The 21,235-nt window shown below is 43.4% G+C and overlaps 1 protein-coding gene across 2 annotated transcripts in view; it reads left to right on the plus strand.

Annotated features, from left to right (window-relative positions):
* RAPGEF3 (Rap guanine nucleotide exchange factor 3) overlaps positions 1 to 21,235 on the plus strand; it is a 101,727-nt gene that overhangs the window by 19,865 nt on the left and 60,627 nt on the right. The gene's annotated exons all lie outside the window — the stretch shown is intronic.

Here is a 21,235-nt window from a genome sequence, read left to right on the forward strand (position 1 = left end):
CACTTAGAAGTAACTGAAATGGTCAAAGGATGTTCTAATCAAATATTCACCCCAGTTAAACATAAGAAGAGGTTTTTCAGACACCAGATGCATAACAGTATTTAAATGGACATAACTAGAAAGACTTTGCATACATGCGCTTTTCATTCATTGTCGCTTTTCTTTGTTGATTTTGTTTTATGTGTTGTAAAACGATGCAAAATTCTCCATGTAAATGTCGGATTCTTGACAAGCAATGTTGGGAAACGATTTGATGTACCATACATGTCTAAGATGATGACATCCTTTATTCTTTATGCAATAAAATATTTTACAAACTAAATGAGTGTCAGGACCCAAGGTTTCCCTGCAGACCATTGCCCGGAGCAGACAGGCTAACCTTTGCTCCCTACACACATCAATCAGTGGCCTTCGGTGTCTTTGACCCTATCGCTGGTTCACCCATTGTCCTTCCTTGGACCACTTTATACCAAGAACTTCACAAGACCACAAGACCTTCTGTTTTGGAGATGCTGTACTCATTTAATATAGTACTTCTGATTTATATTGTCAAGAGATAATCTATGATTTAAAGAGGACCTGTCTCCTCTCCTGACATGTCAGTTTTAGCAACTACTTGCATTTCCCATGTGATACTAATTCTGGAACATCTATTCTTTTGACTGTGCTGTACCATTCCTGTATTATTCCTGCTAGGGTCTGCAGTAAGGGTACTGCTGGGTATTTACCAGTACATGGTGTGTCTTAATCTTTTCAATCAGTGCTCCTAGTGTCAGACTGTGCAGGGACCCCCCCCCCCCCAAAAAAAAAAAAAAAAATGGTAACACCCATCTGTACCCTTACTACAACCTGCTGGCAATTCATTCATAACTTCTAATGGAAATATGAGGAATGGCAGAACATAGAGCCATAAGAATAGATGCCCCAGAATTGTTATTACATGGTCAGGAGAGGTGAAAGGTCCTCTTTAATGGTATGGTTGAATGTATAGCTGAATATAAAGGAATATGTAGCTCAAAATCTCGGGACCCTAAAATAGATCCTGGGGAGAACCCTTGGGTCACTAGCTCATGTATTTTAAGGCCATTTTACACTGCTCAATTGAGCAGATAATTCTCATCAGTGAAGAAGACCTCTACATGTAGCAATCTCCTCCACAGTACGGGGAGGAATGATCACTAATGCCATCACTCATTCCCATACAGAATCATTATTTGCTGGCAGCAGAGGCTGTTTAGACGGCACAATCTGCTGCCGGCAAACAACGACTTAGGTGACCGCACCAACAATCATATCAACCTATGAACATGCAATTTGCTTCTTCACCAGTTTATCGGCGGCACCTTTACACCGCCAGCTAATCGCTAACAAGTATTCCTTTGAAGGCTTGTTAGCGATTACCTCCCCGATACTCGGCCAATGTAAAGGGGCCTTTACTCATCTGCCATGAGGTGTGCTGTAGCTAATTGTTTGCAAGGTAATTACTATAATTGATGTAATGAATAGTAATTACCACTTATGTGGCATCACCTAAAGGTGACATTTCAGACTTGTCCAACTGGATTAGATGAATGACCTGGACGTTTTTTTCTAAATAATGTCGGATTTACACTGTTCAAGAGCAACCATTTACTGTACTAGGGGATATGAGGGTCGTTAAAGTCCTCGGTTATAACAGAGCTAATTGTTCTGAAGATTGGGATACTGTAAATCTGAAACCTGACTATCTCTGAAAGCATCTACTGAAAGAATAATACTGTCCCTGTAGTGTCACCCATAGGCGGCTAGTCTGTAACTTTTAGGCCGCTTGCACACGTTGCATATTTCCTGCCAATTTGCAAATTCTTGCGTGTCAACCCTTTAGCGTTATACAGACCCAGATAAGTAGATTACATTTTCAGAATCTCATCTATACATTGCGTAAATTTTCCACTTGTACAGTATATTGAACTACGGTGAAGATTTTGAATTCCACGGCAAGTTCATTGTATATATTTTCAATGCGGATTTTAGCCTTTATGGGGGTGGAAAATATGGCAAAAATACAATATTGTGTGCACGTGTTATTAAAGGGGTTTTCCAGGATTTTTATATAGATGGTCTATTGTTAGGATAGGCCATCAAGATCTGATCAGCAGGGGTCTGACTCCCCATACCCTCACAGATCTGCTACTCCTGAGTAGCTCCAGTACTGATGCTACATAGGTTCCTCCATTGTGTAGTGGACTCAGCTGGTTACTGCAGTGCTGGTCCCAGTCACTACATTCAAGATGACTATGCAGGAACCCGCGCTGTCAATCAAGAAGTAGTAGGAGGGACTGGCAGAGGAAGAAGGAGGAGAAAGGGTGCACCGATTGTTTTGGGTATGCTCTCGGTGCACTTAACTAACCACTTGCATATGGATTAAAAAGCACTTTTTCTCCACAATGAAGCAACAGATGGCTAGGTGTAAGGTATCATTACATTCAACTGAGTTAGTCCTACAAGACATTGTACCATGTGCAGACAGCCCAGGAAGAGAGAGGGGGAGAGGACAGGCGCGTAGTGGTGGGGAGGTTAGCAGTAGTAGTAGTCAGGGTAGCAGTACTCACTCTGGTGCTCCCTGGGCTGTGCAGTGATGGCAGCAGAACACCCTTTTCTTCCCCTTGGAGCACACCTGAGTTTGGGACCTCCTGTCTAGTGGGAGGTGGGGTGCCTTTTTTGTGTATGGGTTTTGGTGTGAAAGGCAGGGCTCCCTTGAAATACTGCAGAAAGGGTCAATGATATGGCAGTACAGGTTGGAGAGAAAAGGCAATGATGAAGCCAGTTTTGTGGTTACTGAGGCAGATAAAACAGATATGTTCAGTATTTCCATGTTGTGCACAGTTTTCCGAAGGCTACTCATGGGGATATAGGTCATACAAAGAGTACCTCTCTGGTTCTCTTTCCAATTCATTCAAACAAACCTCCCAATTTGGCTAAGGGGTACAAATTCTCTCTCTCTTGATAAATCCACACTATAAGTATAGCTCTACTATGCCAAACTGCAGGGTTTAGACTTTAACAAATGGCCATTCTGTTTAAGTAGTATGGCAGGGTACCTGAATCTTCTCTCCAACCAAATGCAGTGAACTCTACAGCCTCAATACATGCTTTACCTTGCACCGGCATTTTTAGTCATGCGCTCTCCCTTTTGTAATGGCCCTCAACCTTCTGCAAAGTTCAATGCTCCTTTCTCTCAGAGGCTGTCACAGGTTTACAGTAGCTTTTCTGGTACCTCTTAGCTTACAGGGCTGCTTTAACCCTATCTGCTGCTTTTCTCTCAGATACCAGCTACTCCGACTCCAACTGCTGGCTACACACTAGCAGCCCTATAGATCCCACCGGTAACAACTGAGTCTAGGGCAGTACAAATTAGCAATTTCTTCCATTTACAGCCTGTGTGACCACCAGGTCACTGGACCTGGTTTCATGGTGACACACTCCCTTTAAGAACTACTAACCAAGTAACATTTTGGACAGAAATTCTATCGCCAATAGAAGATATTCTCTGTAATTTTGGAACCACAGACGTAACCCATAATTTGAGGGTCTACTCCACTATTATCACATTCGTTATTTGTAATGTTCCACACTCTGTTCTGTAGAGGAACATGTACTTTGCAATGACAGAGGATATTTTTGTGACATACTAGCACTTCCTTTAATAATATTTAAACAGCTGTTAAGTATTTGGTGGCTCTAATAATGGTTGAAATTAAAGGAGTTCACAGACTATTAGAAGGAAAGGGCGTGAACTTGAGAACACAATTACGGCTTTATAGTAATTTAGTAACACAGTTTCAAATAAACTATGTACATTAATCTAAAAATAGGCAACTGTCACTGATGACATTACATGAAAAATTACATGAAATTGTCCGTTCCTGAAAGAAAAATTATGAAATACCCCTCAAAATGCATGTGAAAACTTTTCTAATATCTCACTTCTACATGGAGATATACTTTCTTGAAGTCACAGGCTTAAAGTTTGAGACTGCCATGACTCCCTGGTTCTAATGACAACATGTTTTCTTCTGATTTCTGTCATGTGACTGGTTGGCATGGAGACCTTTCATGAAACAACCAAAACCACCAGTATGTTCTTAGCACTGTGACATCTGCTGTTTCTGTGTTTACTTGTGGTCATCGATGAATTTATTGGTCTGAATCGGTGCACGGACAGCAGTGCAATTACTGTACACTTCACAAATCAGAAGACGATCCATTATCACCAGAATGGTGCAGTATAAAGCTGGCCATGCACATTAGACAGATGTCGGCTGAATACACCAGTTTTGGTCACATTGGCCAACCATCTAATGTTTATGGGTTCTCCCAACTCTCACCCAACAGCAGATATTTGGGGAGATATGGATCAGGCAGTTGGATTTCAGCTGCCCAATCCTTTTTTGGGGGAAGAAAAAAAGCTGCTGCCAGGGAAGTCTGGCCGAGCCAGATGCTTGTTTGGCCGAGCCGATCGCACATATGTCTCTTATCTGCCAGGCCAGGCTTTCAGAATCCTAGTGTATGAACTGTGTGATCAATATCCAGTTTGGAACATCAAAGTATCCAGCTTATCTACAATGCTCCAAAACAAAACAAATTATAAGGAAACACTTAAGCATCACAGTGTAACCCCAAAAGAGGGTATGCAAATGAATACTTTGAAGCTGCATACCCTCTTCCCAGAATTCCAGAGGAGTGTGCATGGCCTATGTAACGGACCGTTTCCGCAGACAAGGGGTTAAAATCCGTTTAGGCGATATGCCCCTTTCTGAGAGACAGGCACAGCTACTGCAGAACACCAACCTCCCGAACTGGATACAAAATAGCACTCCAAACTGGAACCTCGCGAATAGCTGCTGGCAGACGAACAGGAAAAGCATACAATCGGCTTACACTCCTGGCAATCAGTCTCTAACAGCATACAGGGAATCCCCCCAATAACGAGACAAGGCTCCGTGTTGAGGGTCAGCAGTGGTCTGACGTGATGGCACACCCAGCCTGTTTTTTTTTACAGTTGTTGCAAATACAGGTCCGCCCACAGGGTTTTGAAATACAACCAATCAGTAATTTACAACACATACAATGTAAATACAGCAACCAATTGTTTACGCCCCCAGAGGACCAGAAGGGAGACTGCGACACAGGACAGATACAACATATCCCCACAATGCATCATGGTTTCCTCCTCTCTGTCCCGGAGACAACCGAAGGCAATCCAATTATCTCTCAGGACAAAGGGAGATCACCAATACACATGTGGAGACAACAGGACAGACATCACCATTTAAACACACAATGGCACACCCCCACAGCAAACACAGACATTTAACATATCCCCAGATAGCTCAAGTCTGAGTGCATATCATTAGGTGAATGGCACTCAGAATACACAAATACAATATTAGCTATCTGGGTGCCCTCACATAACATACAATTTAACCGAACGCATAATAACATAAAATACAATTCCACAGACAGATTTAAGCTGTGCGGCCGGTCTGTCTTCTCCTTTAAAGTTACTATGGGCCATAATCCTGAGGCAAGAGGCTTTTAAACAGCCCTCTCCGAAACCCAGTGGCGCGGTTGGTTTCGCCACAGCCTAGAAGACTCCTCATGCCATTTAAGGCACACTCAATAAGAAAGAAATGTAACCTCAGGTCACTTAAATTTCAGGATATAAATCTGGCCAGATTGCCTGGAGAGGCAACAGCAAGACAACCCTCAAGAAGAGAATGGTTTTGCAGGTGGTGGCTACAGAGAATTACTCTCTCCTTATCATTCCTGACTGATTCTTCTCTTGTTTTGCATTTTGCTAGTGTCCTTGTCACTACTGGTAACATGAGGTGGAATCGGCAGCCCAATCAGTTTGCACAGGTAGTCCTTCTCTTCCAGGATGGTACATCCATACGTGTTATCACAAGAAGGTTTGCTTTGTCTCCCAGTACCATCTGAACAGCGTGGAGATAGGCTGTAACACAAGGAGAGCTGGAAAAGACTGTAGAAGTGCATCAATCCAGCATCAGAATTGGTATCTGTTCCTTTCTACAGAAAGGAATAGGAGGAGCACTGCTAGAGCCCTATAAAATAACCTCTAGTGTGCTACTGGTCTGAGTGTTTCTGACCAAACTGGAACAGACTCCATGAGGGCGTTAGGAGGGTCCGACACCCTGTAGTAGACCTGTGTGCACAGCCCAGCACCGTGCAGCTCAATTGACATTCACCAGAGAACACCAGCATTAGCAGATCAGTAGTTGACGCCATGTACTCAACACAGTTGAGAGTAGGTTCACACTGAACACAAATGAGACACATGAACAAGTCTGGAGATACACTGGTGAATCCTGCTGCAATATCATCAGGTATCACCAGTTTGGTGGTGGGCCAGTGATGGTCTGGGAAGGCATATCCTTGGAGGGTCACACAAACCTCCACATGATCCCCAAAGTTGCCAGGACTGTTCTTAGTTTTTTTTGGATTACAATTTGTTGGGGCTTGTTGGACTGAGATCCTTTTCTTGGCATACACCGACGTACCTTCATTTGTTAAGCCTTGATGTACTGTTTGCTTTCAGGTACCTGGATGAGATCCTCAGAGCCATTCTCAGACCATACACTGGTGCAGTGGGACCTGGGTTTCTCCTGGTGTAGGACAATGCCAGGCCTCATGTGGCCAAAGTGTGTGGGCAGTTCCTGGATGATAAAAGCCTTGGTACCATTAAGTGACCCTCACGTTCCCCAGACCTGAATCCAGTTAAGAACCTCTGGGATATTTTATATTAGTGTATCTCATGCCGCAAAGTTGTGCCACAGACTGTCCAGGAACTCACTGATGCCCTGATCCAATTCTGGGAGGAGAACCCCCAGTACACCATCCATTGTCACATCAGGAATGTGCTGTGGTGATTTGGAATCCATTTATATTCTAGGTTTAGTGTTCTTTTACTGAGGTGAAAAATCTTGTGTAAGGTCAATATGAAGGAATTGCTAAGGTAACAGTGATATACACACTGCATATGTAGGTATGTCTGTCCAGTAAAATATTGCACCATGTCTTTGAAAATTTTCTCATAACCGCTGCATTTTTCTTAGGCTACTTTCACACTAGAGTTTTTGCTGGATCCGGCAGGGTTCAGTAAAAACACTTCCGTTACTGATAATACAACCATCTGCATCCGTTATGAATGGATCCGGTTGTATTATCTTTAACATAGCCAAGATAGATCCGTCATGAACTCCATTGAAAGTCAATGGGGGACGGATCCGTTTTTTATTGTGTAAAATATTGTGAAAATGTTAACCCTAGTGTGAAAGTAGCCTAATTCTTGGAATGCAGTTTATTTCATAATAAACACAGACTAATATTACTGTCCAGCTGGGAGTAAAGCTTGCAATGGGAAATCCTAAAGACTCTCCTAGAGTCGAAAGTTGTTCTGAAAACGCAGCTGGACAATATTAATCCATTACATCTTCTGGTGCTATAAATAATACAGATAGATTGAATTGTTGCCGCAGTGGGTGTTGAATCGCTGTTTTAACCAACTGGATTGACTTTGGAATAAACCTAAACAGCATTTCCTGGCATTCTCCTGGTATTCAACTTTTAACCTATATTCGACCAATATTTAGACTAGCTCAATACAAAAAACACAGTGACAGTCACAGTAATACAACAAATTACCTTATCCCTTTCCTGACACAGAAATTTTCTGTTTTTGCGTTTTTATTTTTCGCTACCTTCTTTCCTGGAGCATAACTTTTTTTATTTTTCCGTTCAGCCATATAAGGACTTGTTTTCTGAAAGAACAAATTGTTCTTTATATTAGCACCATTTAATATTGCTTACAATGTAGTAGGAGGCTGGAAAAAAAGTCCAAATTGGGTGGAATTGGAAAAAAAGTGCAATTCCGCCACAGTTTTATGGGCTTTGTTTTTACGGTGTTCACTATGCAGTAAAACTGACTTGTGTTCTTCATTTTCCAATTCAGTACTATTACGGTGATACCACATTTGTATAGTTTTTCTTGTGTTTTAATACATAAAAAAAACTTACATTTTTTTTATTTTGTTGTTCGATCTGTAGTTTTTATTAATACCATTCTGGGTTGTGTAAGAAGAGGGTTAATTTGGGGTTAATTTGAATTTTTATATATTTTTAAAAAAATTTATGTATACAGGGAGTGCAGAATTATTAGGCAAGTTGTATTTTTGAGGATTAATTTTATTATTGAACAACAACCATGTTCTCAATGAACCCAAAAAACTCATTAATATCAAAGCTGAATATTTTTGGAAGTAGTTTTTAGTTTGTTTTTAGTTTTGCTATTTTAGGGGGATATCTGCGTGTGCAGGTGACTATTACTGTGCATAATTATTAGGCAACGAAACAAAAAACAAATATATACCCATTTCAATTATTTATTTTTACCAGTGAAACCAATATAACATCTCAACATTCACAAATATACATTTCTGACATTCAAAAACAAAACAAAAACAAATCAGTGAACCAATATAGCCACCTTTCTTTGCAAGGACACTCAAGAGCCTGCCATCCATGGATTCTGTCAGTGTTTTGATCTGTTCACCATCAACATTGCGTGCAGCAGCAACCACAGCCTCCCAGACACTGTTCAGAGAGGTGTACTGTTTTCCCTCCTTGTAAATCTCACATTTGATGATGGACCACAGGTTCTCAATGGGGTTCAGATCAGGTGAACAAGGAGGCCATGTCATTAGATTTTCTTCTTTTATACCCTTTCTTGCCAGCCACGCTGTGGAGTACTTGGACGCGTGGGATGGAGCATTGTCCTGCATGAAAATCATGTTTTTCTTGAAGGATGCAGACTTCTTCCTGTACCACTGCTTGAAGAAGGTGTCTTCCAGAAACTGGCAGTAGGACTGGGAGTTGAGCTTGACTCCATCCTCAACCTGAAAAGGCCCCACAAGCTCATCTTTGATGATACCAGCCCAAACCAGTACTCCACCTCCACCTTGCTGGCGTCTGAGTCGGACTGGAGCTCTCTGCCCTTTACCAATCCAGTCACGGGCCCATCCATCTGGCCCATCAAGACTCACTCTCATTTCATCAGTCCATAAAACCTTAGAAAAATCAGTCTTGAGATATTTCTTGGCCCAGTCTTGACGTTTCAGCTTGTGTGTCTTGTTCAGTGGTGGTCGTCTTTCAGCCTTTCTTACCTTGGCCATGTCTCTGAGTATTGCACACCTTGTGCTTTTGGGCACTCCAGTGATGTTGCAGCTCTGAAATATGGCCAAACTGGTGGCAAGTGGCATCTTGGCAGCTGCACGCTTGACTTTTCTCAGTTCATGGGCAGTTATTTTGCGCCTTGGTTTTTCCACACGCTTCTTGCGACCCTGTTGACTATTTTGAATGAAACGCTTGATTGTTCGATGATCACGCTTCAGAAGCTTTGCAATTTTAAGAGTGCTGCATCCCTCTGCAAGATATCTCACTATTTTTGACTTTTCTGAGCCAGTCAAGTCCTTCTTTTGACCCATTTTGCCAAAGGAAAGGAAGTTGCCTAATAATTATGCACACCTGATATAGGGTATTGATGTCATTAGACCACACCCCTTCTCATTACAGAGCTGCACATCACCTAATATGCTTAATTGGTAGTAGGCTTTCGAGCCTATACAGCTTGGAGTAAGACAACATGCATAAAGAGGATGATGTGGTCAAAATACTCATTTGCCTAATAATTCTGCACTCCCTGTATATATATATATTTTTTTTTTAATTCTTACTTTTTTTTTAGGACCTCAACATGCAATTATCAGATTGAAATTTATATAGAGTAAAGGAATTTTCCCATTAACCTATACAGAAACCACTATGATACAATTCAGTGCTGCCACCTGCTGGCCTGAGTTGTAATATGCAAGTAATGAGCCTAGAAGCCTAATACAGGCTCTGATCATTACTTACATGGATTGCCTTCCCCATCCTCCGCCCGGGGAAGGCGTTCTAGCCTGGGAAGCACACACTTTCGTGTTTTAGGCCTCTTAGATCTCGTGGTCACATCTGAAACAGAAGCGGAGCAGACGCCATCTTTAAAGACCCGACATCCACCAGACATGTACAATGGATGTTGGGAAGGGTATAAAGTGGCCATTTTAGCACAGCTGGTATCAAAATAATTCTGGGTACATCTGTATATTCACATGACTTTAAAATGGAAACTTTTATCAGAAAGGAGTATTTTTAAAATTCAATATTCATAGAACATATGTTTTTGCAATATTTGCCCGTTTTTCTTTTTCATTTTGGCCGTACTATACCACTGAAAATGAAATACAACATATTGTCCTTCTGTAGCAGTCAGCACAGAGAGAAAAAATTATAGGCTATTGTTAATTGACTGCTGCTGTGAGGGAGGATGTTATCTGCTAGTAAAATAGTTGATTGTAGAATTTGCATAACAGTATGACAGCTGTATTGTTCTATATTAGGCCTAGATAAAGATGCCCACAGAAGAGCTTTGCACTTATCAGTGTAATGTGTGATGCTCTAATTGAGTCACTACAGGGGGTGCAGTGATGGTCTGACTGAGTGGAAAGTCCAGACAATGGAGGAAGATAAAGAACCAGGACACAACGTAGAATACGCACAATACATGACTTCAATAAACTGTAAACCATCCACCACATTTTTTTGTAAAAATATTGCATAGAATTTTCATAAATAGACTGTTAATATGAGATATTTTCTGATGTTTGTGTCCCTTTAACGCTAAGACAAATTAACAATAATATTGAAAACAGAAAAATTACAATGAAGCCGACGTGGATCCATTGTATTAAATAAGGAATCAAAAAATGTGGCTTTCTATATTGCCATTGCTAAAACTTGGCAGACGGTTTGTCATGTGCCTTCAAGCATTGCATCGTGTGCATGAATGTATGATGGAGCTGTAATGTGGTGGGAATCATGGACATGTCCGAATGATGGAGCCGTAATGTCCGTATGATGGAGCTGTGATGTGGTGGGAGTCATGCACGCGGCTGTATGATGGAGCTGTGATGTGGTGGGAATCATGCACACGGCTGTATGATGGAGCTGTGATGCAGTGGGAATCATGCACATGTCCGTATGATGGAGCTGAGATGTGGTGGGAATCATGCACATGTCTGTGTGATGGAGCTGTGCTGCAGTGGGAATCATGCACATGTCCGTATGATGGAGTTGTGATGTGGTGGGAATCATGCACACGGCTGTGTGATGGAGCTGTGATGTGGTGGGAATCATGCACATGTCTGTATGATGGAGCTGTGATGCTGTAGGAATCATGCACATGTCTGTATGATGGAGCTGTGATGTGGTGGGAATCATGCACATGTCTGTATGATGGAGCTGTGATGCTGTAGGAATCATGCACATGTCTGTATGATGGAGCTGTGATGCTGTAGGAATCATGCACATGTCTGTATGATGGAGCTGTGATGTGGTGGGAATCATGCACATGTCTGTATGATGGAGCTGTGATGTGGTGGGAATCATGCACATGTCCGTATGATGGAGCTGTGATGTGGTGGGAATCATGCACATGTCCATATGATGGAGCTGTGATGTGGTGGGAATCATGCACACGGCTGTATGATGGAGCTGTGATGCAGTGGGAATCATGCACATGTCCGTATGATGGAGCTGTGATGTGGTGGGAATCATGCACACGGCTGTATGATGGAGCTGTGATGTGGTGGGAATCATGCACATGTCCGTATGATGGAGCTGTGATGTGGTGGGAATCATGCACATGTCTGTATGATGGAGCTGTGATGTGGTGGGAATCATGCACATGTCCGTATGATGGAGCTGTGATGTGGTGGGAATCATGCACATGTCTGTATGATGGAGCTGTGATGCTGTAGGAATCATGCACATGTCTGTATGATGGAGCTGTGATGCTGTAGGAATCATGCACATGTCCGTATGATGGAGCTGTGATGTGGTGGGAATCATGCACATGTCCGTATGATGGAGCTGAGATGTGGTGGGAATCATACACATATTTAAAGGACCTATGGCTGCCACATATATGTAACATGTAACTTGCTGGTGTTTTCTACTTACAGAGATGGTGGATGTGTTGGAAAAAAAGGTTGTGGCCTACCCTGCTGCCCCGAACAGTGGGGTCCCAGCCTTTGGTAGAGCAGCCATTAACTCATTTAATTAAAGGGCATCTGTCAGCAGATTTGCACCTATGACACTGTCTGACCTGTTACATGAGCGCTTAGCAGCTGAAGGCATCTGCATTGGTCCCATGTTCATATGTAAATAAAAAAACAGGCACTCACCAGCTGGTATGTCTATAGTAGATAGTTTCTGCTCATTAAAAATCACATATAAAACATATAATATATATCTTAAAATACTAAACAATGTAAAGATTATACTGAGGTCCGGGATCCAATTACATATACAACTTCATAGATGGATAACAATGGGTTGTATAGAGATCAAACTGTGCAAGAATTAAAATCATATACGATGTGCTATAACCTAAGAATACAGTGTCAAGTGACTGTAAAATAATAATATATATAAGTGTTCTGTGGGGAAAGTGCAGTTCTCCTGTACAGAAGTCCTCCTGCAAAAATTTTTAAAGGAAAATAAACTTGTGATAAAGACTTGTGAAAAGATCTTGCAATAATTTGATATCTTCTTATAGAGTGGTTAGTTTTTGCATACAAGCTGTATCCAATAGCGCTGCTATAGTAATGCAAATCCTCCAATTGCACCAGCGTGCAGAGTCCACACTCACAGTACTACAAGGTATGGGTTAGTTTGTAACTAAAGATCGGGTTTAGTGAATGGGGCGTCCCATTATTATTTTACAGTCACTTGACACTGTATTCTTAGGTTATAGCACATCGTATATGATTTTAATTCTTGCACAGTTTGATCTCTATACAACCCATTGTTATCCATCTATGAAGTTGTATATGTAATTGGATCCCGGACCTCAGTATAATCTTTACATTGTTTAGTATTTTAAGATATATATTATATGTTTTATATGTGATTTTTTATGAGCATAAACTATCTACTATAGACATACCAGCTGGTGAGTGCCTGTTTTTTATTTACATTTTATTTGCCTTTTATATTGGATGAATAGGTGATTCATCCAAAAAACAGTGCACCTTCACCATATTGGCAGATACGGGTGAGCCACGATATAAATTTAATTAATCCATGTCCATATGTGCCCGCATTGCTGAGAAAAATTATGTTTTAGTATATGCAAATGAGCCTCTAGGAGCAACGGGGGCTCTGCTCTCTCTGCAACTGCCGCACCCTCTGCACTTTGATTGACATGATGACATTTTCACTGCCTGTCCTGTCAATCAAAGCACAGAGGTCCACGGCAGTTGCAGAGAGAGCAGAGCCTCTAGGTGTAATAGCAACGCCCCCATTGCTCCTAGCTGCTCATTTGCATATATTAAAACCTCATTTTTCTCAGGAATGTGGGCACATATGAACATGGGACCAACACAGATGCCTTCAGCTGCCAAGCGCACATGTAACAGGTCAGCCAGTGTCATAGGTACAGATCTGCTGACAGATGCCCTTTATAATGTGCCTACGTTAGGATGAAATCTCAGCTCCTTCACCTAGCACATCCCAGCTCCTTGTCCTCAACATAACCTTAGATCCACCGTTACATCAGTGCCAGTGAAACCACTTCAGATTGACCAGTTATTATTGATTGCATGCCAGCCGAAAAGTAGCAAAGCGGAGGAGAGATGGGTATCACCCAGAATGCCACTGAGCAGGTTTTCCTGTGACGCCATGCTACAGTTCTAGAATAATATTGACAATGAAAGGAGTAATAATTAACCACCAGTAAGTATAGCATTCCCTGCCAGCTGGGTCGGCTGCTGCCATATAACTCGCCCATAGGTATCCGTTCACATGCTAATCCTTATACAGGTGCCTAAAGGGATTATCACATGATGAATGTAACAAAATCAGACATTACATAGTACATGGCAATCTCTTCCTAACAAAGCTACAGCCAGCCCTGTACCTCACCTGGATCTTCCCATTCATTTCTCCAATTACTGTGCTAGTTTTATTTACAGCTGGGGGGGTCCTTTCTGCTGCAGTGCTCCCCTTACTCCTTATCACAGCTCTCTCCCTATTACAGCACATGGAGATTGCCCTTTCTGCTACAACTCTCATCCTATGACAGCTCAACGGGCATGTCCTTCCTGCTGCAGCTCTGGTGTGCTCTTTCTGCTGTAGCTCTCTCCCTATCACAACTCAGGGGGTCCCCTCTTTCTGCAGCAGCTCTCTCCCTATCACAACTCAGGGGGTCCGCTCTTTCTGCTGCAACTCTCTCCCTATCCCTACTCAGGGGGTCCGCTCTTTCTGCAGCATCTCTCTCTCCCTATCACAACTCAGGGTGTGTGCTCTTTCTGCAGCAGCTCTCTCCCTATCCCAACTCAGGGGGTCCGCTCTTTCTGCAGCAGCTCTCTCCCTATCCCAACTCAGGGGGTCCGCTCTTTCTGCAGCAGCTCTCTCCCTATCCCAACTCAGGGGGTCCGCTCTTTCTGCAGCAGCTCTCTCCCTATCCCAACTCAGGGGGTCCGCTCTTTCTGCAGCAGCTCTCTCCCTATCCCAACTCAGGGGGTCCCCTCTTTCTGCAGCAGCTCTCTCCCTATCCCTACTCAGGGGGTCCGCTCTTTCTGCAGCAGCTCTCTCCCTATCCCAACTCAGGGGTCCGCTCTTTCTGCAGCAGCTCTCTCCCTATCCCAACTCAGGGGGTCCGCTCTTTCTGCAGCAGCTCTCTTTCCCTATCACAACTCAGGGGGTCCGCTCTTTCTGCAGCGGCTCTCTCCCTATCACAACTCAGGGGGTCCGCTCTTTCTGCTGCAGCTTTCTCCCTATCCCAACTCAGGGGGTCCTCTCTTTCTGCAGCAGCTCTCTCCCTATCACAACTCAGGGGGTGTGCTCTTTCTGCAGCAGCTCTCTCCCTATCCCAACTCAGGGGGTCCGCTCTTTCTGCAGCAGCTCTCTCCCTATCACAAGTCAGAGGGTCCGCTCTTTCTGCTGCAGCTCTCTCCCTATCCCAACTCAGGGGGTCCGCTCTTTCTGCAGCAGCTCTCTCCCTATCACAACTCAGGGGGTCCGCTCTTTCTGCAGCAGCTCTCTCTCCCTATCACAACTCAGGGGGTCCGCTCTTTCTGCAACAGCTCTCTCCCTATCCCAACTCAGGGGGTCCGCTCTTTCTGCAGCAGCTCTCTCCCTATCACAACTCAGGGGGTGTGCTCTTTCTGCTGCAGCTCTCTCCCTATCACAACTCAGGGGGTGTGCTCTTTCTGCAGCAGCTCTCTCCCTATCACAACTCAGAGGGTCCGCTCTTTCTGCAGCAGCTCTCTCCCTATCACAACTCAGGGGGTCCGCTCTTTCTGCAGCAGCTCTCTGTCCCTATCACAACTCAGGGAGTGTGCTCTTTCTGCAGCAGCTCTCTCCCTATCACAACTCAGGGGGTGTGCTCTTTCTGCAGCAGCTCTCTCCCTATCACAACTCAGAGGGTCCGCTCTTTCTGCAGCAGCTCTCTCCCTATCACAACTCAGGGGGTCCACTCTTTCTGCAGCAGCTCTCTGTCCCTATCACAACTCAGGGGGTCCGCTCTTTCTGCAGCAGCTCTCTCCCTATCACAACTCAGGGGGTGTGCTCTTTCTGCAGCAGCTCTCTGTCCCTATTACAACTCAGGGGGTCCGCTCTTTCTGCAGCAGCTCTCTCCCTTTCACAACTCAGGGGGTCCGCTCTTTCTGCAGCAGCTCTCTGTCCCTATTACAACTCAGGGTGTGTGCTCTTTCTGCAGCAGCTCTCTCCCTATCACAACTCAGGGGGTCCGCTCTTTCTGCAGCAGCTCTCTTCCTATCACACTGATTTATCAATGATTTTTAAAAACTTGAATAAAGGAACACTGGCCTAGTTGCCCATAGCAACCAATTAGATCCCACCTTACATTTTTCAGAGCTTCTTTGGTTGTTATGGGAAACTAAGCCAATTCTACTTTACACCAGTTTTGATACATCATTCCCCAAATTCCCATAGTTTCTTAGTACAACCTATCTGAAGGTACTCACATATGCAGCAATTACATCATATTTATTTGTGAATGATCTTGATAATATATAGGGAGATCAATATAATGAAGTGCAACTGGGAGTTTAGAGACCTGAATGTGCTTTGACTCTTAGTGACTGCTGTTCTTCCAGCATCTGATCTGCTGTTTTTCCAGCTGTAAAGCTGCAGGTCAGCTATGGCAGAGTCAGCCATGTGCTAGGGTCATGTTTACCAGGTCCTAGAGACTCGGTCTGGTTTAGTTGTCTTGCTGCGCTGGCAGGTGTTGGATTGCGGCTTCATACCAGCGCATCGGGGGGCAGCACCTTGCTGTTACTGTTCTGTGCGCTGGGAGCTACAAATATTATCTTCTGATCAGTCAGGCATTTCTGACATGAATCGCCAACGTTTTCTGGTCCAAATACAAGAGGAAGCAGCTAAAATTAAACGGGTTCTGCAGCCAGTAATATTAATGTCCATTCTCAGGGGGGCATGTCCTTTCTGCTGCAGATCTCTCCGTGTAACTGCCCTGGCTTCTAACAAATCATATGACTGGAAGCAGTTGAAGATGTAAACTGAGCACCTTCGACCAAAAAGAACAAACAGCAGGTGGCACTATACAGATACATTTTATTGAATAGCTCACTGGTTATACAATTTTTTTTATTCCATGCAATTACAAAAGTATTCCGATCCAGGTGCTGGTCTGAAAACTGTAGAATATGTTTTGTGACATAACTTCTTCAAGCAATAAATGTATCCAGCTCCCGTATCACCCGTGTGTCTAGTCTGTGGACAGATTCAAACAGGATTATGAGATTTAAAGCTTTTGGTAAAAATCATAGGAAAAAAACTAAGTAGAATTTTATTGTTCAATCACAACCTAAGGCTCCATTCAGACGCCCGTAGTGTTTTACGGTCCGCAAATTGCTAAACACTGACGCCGCACATCGCCGGCACCCCAATAGAGAATGCCTATTCTTGTCTGCAGCTGCGGACAAGAATAGGACATGTTCTATTTTTTTACGGAGCTGCGGAGCAGAAGTACGGAGCCGCGGACTGCAAATGCGGACAGCATACTGTGTGCTGTCCAAATCTTTTCCGTCCCCCCGCACCCATTCCGCAAAATTGTGGAACGGATGTAGACCCATTCTACGGATGTGTGAATGGACCCTAAGGTCTCGTCCACGTTTCTGTTTTTCACTGACGTGCGCTGTCCGCATTTTCCACAGACAGCACACATACCCATTGATTTAAATGTGTCCGTTCACATTTCAGTATTTTTTTAATGACCGTGGGTTAGTCACGGAGACATGCACTACTTCGATCTGTGATGCGGACCAAGCACACCCAAGGAAGTCTATGTGTCTGTGAAAATCCCGGACACATCCATAGTGCGTCCGTTTTTCACTGAAGACTAATAGGAGATTCGTTGGAAATTAATTTTCAGCCGAGCAACGTCAATGAATTACGAATGACACACGGATGGCAAAAACAGACACACGGACCAACCACGGATCCTTCATGGACATCTTCAGGGATTAAACACGTACGATTTTTTTTTTTAACGTACATGTCACTGACACAGAAATGTGGACAAGGTCTCGTGTTTGTGGCTCAGTTACGGCCTTTATTTTCTATGGAGGCAACGTGGAAACCAGTTGTTGGTATGATGACATCATTAATATAAAAACGAATAAACTGCCATAAGAAGAACGAATATCTGTCGTGTAGCCAGAGAGAAGGTGCGGGGTGTGGAGTGCCCCTTTATATTTAGAGCCTATGAAGGTGACAGATCCCTGTGGCAGTTACATCAGGCGCAGGGTGTGTTCTCAAATACCTGACTACATGTTTGTATTGCTCTTTCCTGATTATTCTGCTGCACGCCTGATTACAGCGGGTAATGGCTTACTAAATCCAAACATCTGGTACGACAGGTATATTACATAGATATGTACTGCTGCATTACACTATCACAAGGGCACAACAATGGCAGACTCGCAATCATTTACCAATAAAGTCAACTTACGTAAAGAACATCTGTCAGCAGGAGCAACCCTGTAAAATCAGGCATATTTTCGGGTAGGGTTGATCCTGCTGATGAAAATTATACTTGTCTTCTGTAAATTGGTTTGGGTGAGAAAAAACAAAACAACACTTTTATTCTTTATGCAACTGAAGGCTTCAGTGCACCGAGAGCTGGGGTCTAGCACTCCTCTCTGGGCATTGAAATCATTTGCATATTCACACAACCGTATTTTTGGTCCGCATCTGATCCGCATTTTTTGCCGAACAGATGCAGACCCATTCCTTTCAATAGGTCTGCAAAAGATGCAGACAGCACACCAATGTACGTTCCGCAGCCCCGCAAAAACCATGGAACATGTCCCCCCCCCCCCCCCCCCACAACAGAGCCATGTCATCTTTACTATTGTCACTGGTGTGGCTAGTTCTTGGCTTCCATGGCAAGTTGGGCCTACATGTCTTCTGATCATATTTAGGCATCTAATGTTCTTAGCCAGCAGGTTTGGGGTTAAGAATATAGGCAACTATCATAACCAAACATTATCTTTTAAAGGTTTTTCTTGGTTTCATGTATGTTCATTGACATCGGATCTCTTCGGGGAGTTTTCTAAGTTCCCCTGCTATTTGTTCAGCTGATTCCAATGGATAATGTATGAGATGTCATTGACCATGTTGTGGTACAAGAAAACAAAAGCACAGAAGACGATTATCCTCCTAAAGTATTTCTTTTATCAAATAGTATGATTAAGTAGATAAACCTGCTATAATCCTTTCAGTTTATATGTCTACAAAAAGCTTAGTAGGCAGTTGGTGTAGATGTCAATAGGGGTTTGAGGTCACACGAGATCTTGCAGCTTGCATTGTTCTGGTTTGTGACTGATTGTTCCAGTTCTCGGTAAGAAAATGAATTGCTCGAGGTTTGGTTTGAAGTGAAACTCCATCATGTTGGAACTTTTTATTGTGTGTCATGGCTATTACACTGCACTCGGCTTTACAATAAATAAATAAAAATAAAAATAAAAAAAGGATATACTTATTGAATGGGATCTGAGCTGCAGTTCTCCAGCATGGCCACTTCCCAGTTGAAGGAACCGTATGCTTCAGGCTCCATCCATTGTATGGTTACCACCAGGGGCAGATTGGGAACTTAAAGTGGCACTGGAAAAAAAATAAAAGTGGCCTCATTTTGTAGTTGGCTCCAAATTAGTGGAAAGCAGGGCCAACACAAGTAGGCAGGGCCAGCAATACCACATTGTAGCACACTATTCCACCCCAAATGTACCAAATACCACAGTCCATCACAAAATACATGCCCAAAAACTTCCACTGATCGGGCGTGAGGATGGCAAAGGTGGGCCCCTGGGCATCAGCTCACCCAGAAATTTCCCTGTAAGGTCTATGACCAGTACGACCCTGGTTAACACCATCAATCGGATCCTGATGACCTAAGCATAGCCCATCAACATCTAAGTTCTGGAAAATCCCTTAGGGTTTGTTTTATTATATTGCTTTCATTACTTATTGCTTCAGATTATGAAGACTATAAAGATGAAAGTAAGAGAGACACATGTACTTTGTGGTAGACAGTCTGTATCTTTGCTTTCATTGCTTTTTATTTGGTTTTTGGTAGGTGAGATGAAAAGGAAACAGCAATTCTGGTATTTCTTTGTATTTTTTTTTTTTTTTTTACTGGGTTTTCTGTGACTCGGGTTGCCACCATTCCCAACAAAAACTACCAGTCATATATACACGGGTACAAAGGAAGTACAGTTTTGGGGGTGAGGCTTAGCATGGGTGTTATTTGACCACAAAGGTTTGTTCATTCTTTGAGTTTAGCAGAATTCTTTTTTTAAAGAAATACTGTCATTTTTTTTAAGTAAAACTGAGCCAAAAATATGCAAAGGCCTCATGTGTGAAGAGATATCATTGGTGCAACTTATTTGCTGCTATGATCCGGAGTCTGGACACTGGTAAACGTCTGGTTTGTGGCATCAATAATTCCTGTATGTCTTAATTAGGCAGAGTGGTGGTTAGAGGAGCAAAAACTTATCTACTCACTCCTTTTCTGGAAAAAAGGAGTGACAATTAAAGAGCAAGTATGCTCTTTGATTTAGGGACTGATAACATGCGCTGAAGTCCAAGTACCCTACCCTGGGGACATGTGCCGTTATACAGGGAGGAGCTACATCTCTCCTCCCTAAGGCTAGGTCTACACGATGACATTTGTCGCGCGACATTTAGTTGCACTAATGTCGCGCAACAATTTTTATAATAGCAGTCTATGGTGTCGCATGCAACATGCGACATGCTGCGACTGCGACGCGACAGTCGCAGAAAATCCATTCGAGATGGATTTTTCTGCGACTGTCGCATCGCAGTCGCAACATGTCGCATGTTGCAGTGCGACACCATAGACTGCCATTATAAAAATTGTCGCGCGACATTGGTGCAACTAAATGTCGCGCGACAACTCGTGCGCCCTATCTGTCGCGCGACTTTTTGTTGCGCGACAAATGTCGTCGTGTAGACCTAGCCTAAAACCTGTCAGCATGTCCTTCACTGGTTTACCCTCTCTTCCTCCACACTGGCTGAGATCACAGATCCGCTTTAGGGCCGCTTCACACGAGCGGATGCCGTGCGTGGCATCCGCTCCGTGAAAGAGTGCCAAGACCCGCTGCAGACTGCAGAGGCACGGAGCAGTAACATGACTGTTAATGCTCCGTGCCTCTCTGTGATCTCTTTACTTCGAAATCACAGTGACAACTGTGATTTCGTAGTAAAGAGATCACAGAGAGGCACGGAGCATTAACAGTCATGTTACTGCTCCGTGCCTCTGCAGTCTGCAGCAGGTCTTGGCACTCTTTCACGGAGCGGATGCCACGCACGGCATCCGCTCGTGTGAAGCAGCCCTTAATCTTTAATATCTTCAGCTATAATTGAGCTAGATCTTGGTCTTGTTTTGAAGCTGACAATCTTAGTTTTCAAATGAGACCAGGATTGCACTGTTAGCTGCCGTAAAGAGGGAGATATTTCCAGAAATACATCCTTTAGAAATTGGGTTGAGAGTGACAGCTACAGGTTAATG

The sequence above is a fragment of the Bufo gargarizans genome, chromosome 3 (assembly GCF_014858855.1).
Source record: "Bufo gargarizans isolate SCDJY-AF-19 chromosome 3, ASM1485885v1, whole genome shotgun sequence".
Classification (NCBI taxonomy): domain Eukaryota; kingdom Metazoa; phylum Chordata; class Amphibia; order Anura; family Bufonidae; genus Bufo; species Bufo gargarizans.